Here is a 9,593-nt window from a genome sequence, read left to right as displayed (position 1 = left end):
ATAATTTTTCAAATGCAAATGTCCAGCGTATAATGAAAAAAATAGCATGGCAATACTATTTTTAACCTAATAAAACTGTGTGTGTGTGTGTGTGTGTGTGTGCACGTGTGCATATCAGTCCAAAATCTAGCTTCCCATTTGATTGTCAAATGTCAAACACTTTAGGGAGGCATCTCCTCAAAGTCAGGAAGAAGAGGAGGATACCCACTACTTCTCCAGTTGTTTAACATTGCATTGGAATGTTAGTTACTCCCATTAAATAAGAGAAAACAATTAGATTCCTGAGAACTGGAAAGGAAGAGGCAAACCCTTTGTTGGTAATGTCTGGAAAAAACCAAAGGATACGAATCAATGGACAAGTGCTACCAACCATAAGATAATAAACTAGTACGATATAAAATGAGCATACTGGAATCAATAGCCTTCAAATATATGAATGATAAGCAGTTTGAAGATACAATGGAAGAGAAGACCCTGTATACAACAACAAAAATTTAAACACCTGCACAGAAACCTAAGAAGAAATATGCAAAAATAGTAAAACTGTAAAACATACTTGAAAGATATTAAAATAGCTTTGAACAAATTGAAAAAAATACCTATCCTTCAAAGGGAAACTTAAGATCCTAAAGATACTATTGTCTCCCTAAATTAGTTATTTAATTAATGCAACCTCAATAAAAATTTCCTCAGACTTTTTTTTTCCAGAACTAGGTAAGTCGATTATGAAGTTTATGTGGAAGACTAAACAACTGAGAATACCCAGGAAATAGTTGGAAAGAATATCTAATGCGTAGCTAATCCTCTTAGAATATACCGAGACACTTAAAATCCTCTAAATTAAAGCAGTAAGGTACTGGCTCAGGGAAAGACTTAAAAACTAACAGATTGCCCAGAAATGTAATTAAGAAAAATTCAGTGTATTACAAAAGAGGCTCTGAATCAGAGGGGAAAATTAACTTTAAATTGTGGTGGAGCAAAGAGGTAACAGCAAGGAAAAAGAAAAATATTAGATCTTTTTCTCGTAAGTAGTCCAGGATACATTACAACTGTGTTAAAGATCTAAGTGAAAACAAAACAAAAATGGGAGAAAAAAAAAACACCCAGGTACTGGAAGAAAACTATGGGTGAATCTTATTTTATAACCCGAATGGAAATTTCTAACTGAAAAAAAACCAAAATAGATTCAATAAAGAGAAGAATTTGACAACAGTGCAAACAAAACAAAATAAGTGGAATCACAAGATAGTTACAAATTGGGAAAAATTTTGTAACTTACACTAATATGCTCAATGTAATAAGGATTTCCTAAAAATTGAGAAGAGAAAGATACACAACCTGATTTTAAAAATAAGCAAATGTATGAATAGAGAGTTCACAGAAAAAGTACACTAATAGCCTTCATTCTCAATGAGTGAAATGCATGTCAGAACTACTGGGAAACTGTCTCTTGTCTATCAGGTTGAAACAAAATCTCCAAAGTTTGACAATGTAAATTTTGGCAAGGCTATGTGAAAACAGGTGCTTTCACACAGCGTCGGTAGGGACACAAGATAGTACAACTTCTGTGAGTGAAACTGGGAACAGCTAGCAAAATTTTATATGCATTTGTCAGATACTCAACTGCATATATATGGAGATATATGCAGAAGGCTATTCACTGTGAATATTTTGCTTATTTGTTACAGCAAAAGGCTGGGACAACGGAAGTGTTTTTCAACAGAGAACTGGTTCAATAAACTACAGCATATCTACAAAGTGAAGTACCACACAGTTGCCAAAGGAAACGGAGGGGCAACTCCCATTTCCAGATATGATGGAGTAGGTAGCGGAAAACTGCTGATTTCCACTGAGAACAACTGACAAAGATGGACACAATTGAAATGGATCTTTTTGAGTGTTTCAGGGGGCCACTGGGACAGCCTGGAGTGGAAGGGTCAAAGGATCAGAGAGAGGGAACCACACGGAAGTAAGCCCAACATCCTGAAAGCTGCTTTTCTCCTCTTGGCATCGATGATCCTTGGCATTGAGAAAGAAGCTGAGAGATTTGGTCGAGGGGGGCCGCTAAGAGGCACAGAAGAGGCAGAGCCCTTGGCAGTCTCACAGGTCTGAGGAGCTAATGCTTGGGGTGGGTTCCCAAATCAACCAAGACTCTACAAGCCTGGGTTCCAGAAAAAAGGGGAGGTGCAGAGAAGTGAGCCTGATATTTGGTGGTGTTCTCTTTGAAGGACTTGGGGATTCGTAGTCCATAAAGTGAAAGGCTATGAAGGCAAGAAAAGCAGCTGGAGTGCAGAGTGGAATTTTTAGGTTGTTGTGGAGATACAAACTGGAAATCAGGATCTAAGAGGCAGCAAGCATCTAGTAAATGCCCTAGACTTTCAGTTGAGACCCTTATGAGGGGGCACATTAGGGTAGAGCAAACCTTGTTGCAACTCAGTCCCCCATCGCGTTGAGATAAACTGTCCGTACTCTAACTGCCTGCCAGACCATAGATTGAATTCTTCCTGTAGGAAAATCACTTCATCTGGAGCCTCTACACTCTTTCAGGCACAGTGATTAGCGTTCAATCTAAAATTAGTAGGATCTAAGAAGTGGGGCCAAGAGGAAAACATAATAGAAATATACTCAGAGGTGTTCCAGATGATTACAGTTATCAGACACCGATTTAAAATAGTTCTAATTAATGTGATCAAGGAAATAAATGGAAAAGGGAAGAATTTTGTTAAAGGACAAGAATCTAGACATTTAATAATAATATAGAAATTTTAGAACTGAAAAATAGAGTAATCAAAATTAGCATGTTGGTTTAACATGCATGTTGGACACAGCTGAAGAGAGAGCTGGCAAGCTGGAGAGAGGGTAGTAGAAAAATCTTGACCGAAGTACTAAAAGGATAGAAAATACAGAAAGGAGTATAAGAGACATGATCTATCATATGAAACATTCTAACACATGTAATTGGAATTCAAGAAGGGAAGAAGAGAATGTGGCAGAAGTAATATTTGAAGGGACAATAACCAAGACTTTCCCAAAAATGATAAAAGATTTTGAGTCACAGAATCAAAAGTTACTAAGAACCTTAAGCAGGATAAAGGCAAAGAAACTACACACTTGGCACATCATAATCAAATTGTTAAAAATCAAAGGCAAAGAGGAAATGATAAAGGCAAGTAGAGAAAAGAAGATGCATTATTTTCAAAGAAGCAACAAGACCGAAAGTTAACATCTCAACAGAAATTATGAAAACCAAATGATGGAATGACACCTTTAAAAGGCTGACAGGAAATAATAGCCAGTCTAGAATTCTATATCTGGTGATAATAACCTTCTAAAGTAAATAAAGGTATTTCCAGAAAAACAAAAGCTGAGGGTATATATTACATATGTCACTGGTAGACTTAGAAGAAGTATTAAATGGAGTTTTCATGTACTGCATCACAATTGTGGTGGTGCATACACGAATCTATGTATGCATTAAGACTCAGGGGCTCCTCAAGTGGCTCAGTCGGTTAAGTGTCTGACTTCGGCTCAGATCATGATCTTGTGGTTCGTGGGTTTGAGCCCTGTGTTGGGCTCTGTGCTGACAGCTCGGAGCCTGGAGCCTGCTTTGGATTCTGCGTCTCCCTCTATCTCTTGCCCTCCCCCGCTTGTTCTGTCTCTCTCTCTCTCTCTGTGTCTCTCAAAAGTAAGTAAACATTAAAAATTTTTTTAAAAAGATTAATAGAAATATACATCAAAAAATCAATAATTATTTTTAAAAAAGAGTGCCTTCAGCACAAGGAGAAGAGTCCCAGATGGAAATGAAGATATGTGAAGGATTAAAGAGCAATAGAAAAGATATATAGGTAAATGTAAGTGACTATTGACTATACAGCAATAATAACATGACTTTAAAAATTTACATTGAATCAAAACATAATAAAACATAAAGAAGGATGGGGGTAAATAGAGAAAAGCGTTCTAAGGAATGAATATTTTGGGGGAGTGTAAATACTAATTTACATGTTGCAATCTCTAAGATACTCAGTATAACTATAACCTGAGAAATACATTATGTAAGAATAGTAGAAGAAATGCTTGGTTTAAGAATAGTAAAAGAATGTATAACTGAAAAGCTAATGGAGAGGTAAAAGTAAATGATTCTTTAAAAGAAGGGAAGAAGGGAAAGAAAAAGAAACATAAAACAGGTAAACTACATAAACAACAAATAATTAGTGATTACAGTAAATATAAATGTACTAAACACTCCAGTTAAAAGACAAAGATTGTCAGAATAGGTTTAAGAACAAAACATAACTCTATGCTGTTTTGTTCAGGTTTATTCTACGAACAATGCTTGGTTATTATTTTTAAAATAATTAGTTTAATTCACCACATAAAAGGAATGAACAAAGAAGAAACACTCATGAACTCTTTTTATGAAGCCAGCATAATTTGGCAAGAAAATTGCAAGAAAGGAAAATTACAAGTCAGTCTGTCTTATGGATATGGATGCAAAAATTCTAAACAAAATTTTGGCAATTTGAACCTAGTGGTATAGGAAAATGGTAATATAATACAACCAGTCTATTGGGTTTAGACAAGACTGCAAGGTTGTTAACTATTGCCTTTTCTATACTGTGTGGGGATAATTTTCAAAGGAAAAAAAGTTACTTACAGGGGAGTGAGGGAGTAGGATAGAGGGGAGATGGATGGAAGCAAACCTTCGGTGAAAATATCTTCTTCAGTAGTTTTGATGTTGGAGAACTATAAATGTTCTATGTAATTAAAATACAAAAATTAAAAAGGAGTGAAAGCAAGCAATAAATACAGTAAATGAGTGGAAACAAATAAACCTAAGTGTATATCAAATTGGTACCGTAATCACAAAGAGAAAAGAATCTCTAAGTGACTTTACATTATACTAATTTGTCTGTACATCTCTCATGGGATATATTCTAGCGACAAAAATAACTACCAAAAAACCTCAAAAACCTTGAATGGTATTCAGTATTTAATTTTCAGTAATACTATTGATGTTATTACTTGGAAGCTGTTATATTAATATTATAAGATAAAACAAATATCTAATTATATCACTCTTAAAAGGGATCAAGATTTTCAGTGTAAGTGAAATGAGATAAAAGTGTACAAAGAATTTAAGTAAAACCTTGGAATTTTATATTTAAATTAAAAATATAAATGTGAATTTGTGACTTTTTCCTTTATTACATAAAAAAATCTTATTTCCTAGTTCTGTCAACTATAGGGACTAGAAGAAATGATGACTCATAGGAATAGTTACCCCTTATGCCCAGATTGTGGTCTCTAAATATCATTTCCCACTTAAAGGAGAGCATTTTTAGAAAACTGGATGATTCCAGGACCAGGGAAATACCAGTTGGATCCGGGACATCTTCTTATATCAGAAAGTGAGAAAGCAATCAAAGGCTAAAGCAATCGTATTAAAAGTTCACAGGAATTAAGTAGAAGTAGACTCCCACTGACCAAAAATGGGGAAATTTTAGCTCAATAAGAGAATAATGGCTACAATTGATAGGAACACATCATATAAAAATGTGTAAGTTCAGAATAAGACAAGCTTGTCCACTCTTGCCTCTTCAGTATTGTACTAGACATTCTAGCTAGGGCAAATGGTGGGTAAAAAAGAAAGAAGGAAGGAAGGGAGGAAGGGAGAGAGGGAGAGAGAGAGGAATGAATGAAGGAAGAGAAAGAAAAAGAAAAGGAAGGAAGGAAGGAAAGAGGGAGGGAGAGAGGGAAGGAGGGAAGAAAAAAAGGAAGGAGAAAAGCATTCCTGTTGGAGAGAAAGAAGTAAAACTATTTTTATTCACTGCTAAAAAATGTTAGAATAATCAGGTTCAATATAAAAATGCATTTTTATATAGTAGCAATAAACAATCTGAAAATGAAATGAAGAAGATAATTTCCTTTACATCAGCTACAAAAACAACAAAATACTTAGGAATAAATGTAACAAAATGATGCAAGAATTGCACACTGAAAATTACAAGTTGGAAGAAATTAAAGAAGATTTAAATAAATGGGAAGACATCCTATGTTAACAGATTGGAAAAGTTAATATTGTTGAGATATCAATATACCCATTTTATCTATAGATTTGACACAATCCCTGTCAAAATTCCAGGTGGCTTTTTTTTCCCAGCAATTGATAAGCTGATCCTAAATTTGTATGGCTATGCAAGACAATCAGAACAACCTGAACAATCTTGAAAAAGAACAAAACTTGTGCACCTACATTCCCAAATATTCTCAAATCATATATCTGATTAGGGACTTGTATTCAGAACGTATAAGGAATTCTTACAGCTCCATAATAATAGACAGCCCAATTAAAAAATGGGTGAAGATTTTGAGTAGACCTTTCTCCAAAAGAGATAATGAATGGCTAAAAACATGTAAGACAATGCTCAATATCATTAGTTATTAGAAAGATGTAAATAAAATTCAATGATATATCACTTCATACCCACTAGAATGGCTCTAACCAAAAGGACAATGATAAGTTGATGAAAGTGGGGAATCTGGAAACTCATATGCTGCTAGTGTAAGTGTACAAAGTGCTGTCACTTTGGAAAAGAGTTTGACAGTTCCTCAAAATGTTAAACACAAAGTTACTGTATAACCCAGCAATTCCCTTAGGCAGTTATCTGCCCAAGAAAATTAAAACATACGTCCACATAAAATCTTGTATGCAAATGCTCATACTAGCATTGTTCATAGAGCTAAAAGTGAATACAACCCAATGTCCATCAACTGATGAATGGATCAGCAAAACGTGGTATATCCTTACAATAGAATATTATTCAGCAATAAAAGGACTGAAATACTGATACAGTATTGGATACAGTACATGGATGAAACTCAAAAATATGTTGCTAAGTGGAAGAAGCCAGTCACAAAAGACCACATATTGTATGATACCATTATATGAAATACGCTAAGTAGGCAAATCTACTGAGAAGAAAATATGTTAGTGGTTGCCTAAGGCTTGGTGGGCAGAGACCCAGCAGAATGTGAATGATTACTAATAGGTACAAGGTTTCTTTTGGTGATGATGAGAATATTCTACAATTAGATTATGGTGATGGTTGCACAACTCTGTAAATATACTAAACACCCTTGAATGTTGTAGTATAAATTGTGAACATTATGAATTTGTCTCAAGCTGTTTCAAAATTTCGTGAGTGTATATAATGCTATACATTTAAAAACAATGATTAGCGTTGGAGATTGCTTAGGGTATCAACTCTTACTCTAGGAAGAATAAAGCATTTTTCCTGGTTTTCCTTTCAAACTGAGTTTTTAGGTAACAAAATAGTTGGTGAAGGGAAAGTATTCATTATGGGAGAATTACAACTAATAAAGGCAGAAAGATACAGAAATAGAAAATCACCATATTGAAACTCTCATCAGCAATTTCAAGAACTGAGGGGCGCCTGGATGGGTCAGTTGGTTAAGTGTCCCACTCTTGATTTTGACTCTGGTCATGATCTCATGGTTTATGAGTTTGAGCCTGTCCTCAGGCTCTGTGCTGATAGTGCAGAGCTTGCTTGGGATCCTCTCTTTCTCCCTCTCTCTCTGCCCCTCCCCCACTCACATTCTCTCTCTCCCTCCCTCTCTCTCTCTTTCTCTCTCTCTCCCAAAAATAAACTTAAAAAAAATAAAGAAGGAACTAAAAAAAATAACCATATTTTAAATTCACAAGAAAAATTAATGGAAATTAGAGAACGGAAAAATAAAATAAAATTAAGAACTCAAAATAGTATAGATACAGCTGAAGAGAGAATTAGCAAACTGAACAGCAAGGCAGAATGATGCATAGAAAGACCAAAAAAAAAAAAGAGAAGTACCTCCCAGAGGGTAAGAGACATATATGATCAAATGAGAAAGTCTAACAGACATTTAAATGGTGTTGCAGTAGGAGGGGAGAGAGAGAATGGTGCATAGCAATATTTTAAAAGATAATGGTTGAAAGGTCATACAGTTTTTAGTGCTGAGGCTGCCATTTGGAATAAGCATTGTGGATCATATAGAAGTAGATGAGGTAGTAGATTTTCTGAGGACGAAGAATGAATAAAATCTGGGATCATGCTGCTTCTAGAGAGACAGGCAGATATTTGAAGACAACAGTTCGGTACAGGGATTTTTTCAAGTCTTACTTTTAGTCTCTTGTGATGTACATCTGTATTTCCTATTCTTTGGTTTCCTTAATCTTTATAATAAATCGCCTTTCACTTAAGCTTTTCTTGTTTATTTTTATTATTTTTTTAATTTTTTGTTTTCAACGTTTATTATTTATTTTTGGGACAGAGAGAGACAGAGCATGAACGGGGGAGGGGCAGAGAGAGAGGGAGACACAGAATCAGAAACAGGCTCCAGGCCCTGAGCCATCAGCCCAGAGCCCGATGCGGGGCTCGAACTCACGGACCGCGAGATCGTGACCTGGCTGAAGTCGGACGCTTAACCGACTGCGCCACCCAGGCGCCCCTAAGCTTTTCTTGTTTAAAGTAAATTTTTAAACTCAAAACGAGTATCTTCTTACTGCTTTATTGCACTCGTTAGACATCCTTCTCTTGTTTTGTACCTTTGTGGAAATGACACCATTGTTTTATTAGCATGTATGCTCTTGGCTTTTGGTTTCAGATTATGGAAGCATCTTTCTAGTCCAATATACAAAGGGCTTTTGTATGTTAGGAATGGATGTGGGATTTTATTGGATATCTTTTTTGTCTTTATAGAAATGGTCATATGGATCTTTTTTTTTTTTTTTTTAACTTCAACTTATTTTTGTGGTGGTTTACACCAACAGATTCTCTACTGTTATAGTAGCTTTATCTAACTGGACTAAACCTTAGTTATGGCACATGGTTCTTTTAATGCACTAAGGTATGCATGTCTTTCAATTTATGAATATCCTTTTAGAATCTGTGTCTGTTTCATTCGTTTGGACACTGGTCCTTATTTCTCTTTTTTTCTCTTGTTTTGGAATCAAGATTATGCAAACCTTGTAAGATGAATTAGAAACTCTTCATCTTTTTCTCTATTCAGCAATAGTTTTAATTCACATCAGGATTATATATGTCCTCCTCTGGACTTTGATAGGACTTTCTTCAGAATCTATCTGAATGCAGTGTCTTATTTTGGAAATAGTGCTTTGAAACTTTTTCATTTTTTTTCCCCGAAGGGTTATTTTTCATGAAGTTTTCTATCTCTTCCTGGTTTTGCTCTGATGATTAAAATTTCCAGGCACTGTCCTATTTCATCCAGATTTTCAAACCCACTCACATAGAATTGTATTTAGTAGTTTCTCCTCTATGCTATGATTATATGTGTCTCTTTTCACTTCTAATGTTATAGACTCATGGTTCTTTTTTATTTTTTATTTTTTTTCTTTTTTTCCTGCACACAGGCACTGGGAATTTGTGTTTTTTGCTGGACATTTGAAAGCCAAAAATCTTGATTTTACTTATCAATTCTACATTTTGTTTGTTGTTTAATTTTCATTGCTTTTTGCTTTTATCTCTATAGAGAGATGAAATCCTCTTTCTCTACTTCATTTTGGTTTATTTTGT

Source organism: Herpailurus yagouaroundi, unplaced genomic scaffold (genome assembly GCF_014898765.1).
Source record: "Herpailurus yagouaroundi ecotype Mexico unplaced genomic scaffold, PumYag 250, whole genome shotgun sequence".
Taxonomy (NCBI): domain Eukaryota; kingdom Metazoa; phylum Chordata; class Mammalia; order Carnivora; family Felidae; genus Herpailurus; species Herpailurus yagouaroundi.
This window is presented reverse-complemented; position numbering follows the sequence as displayed.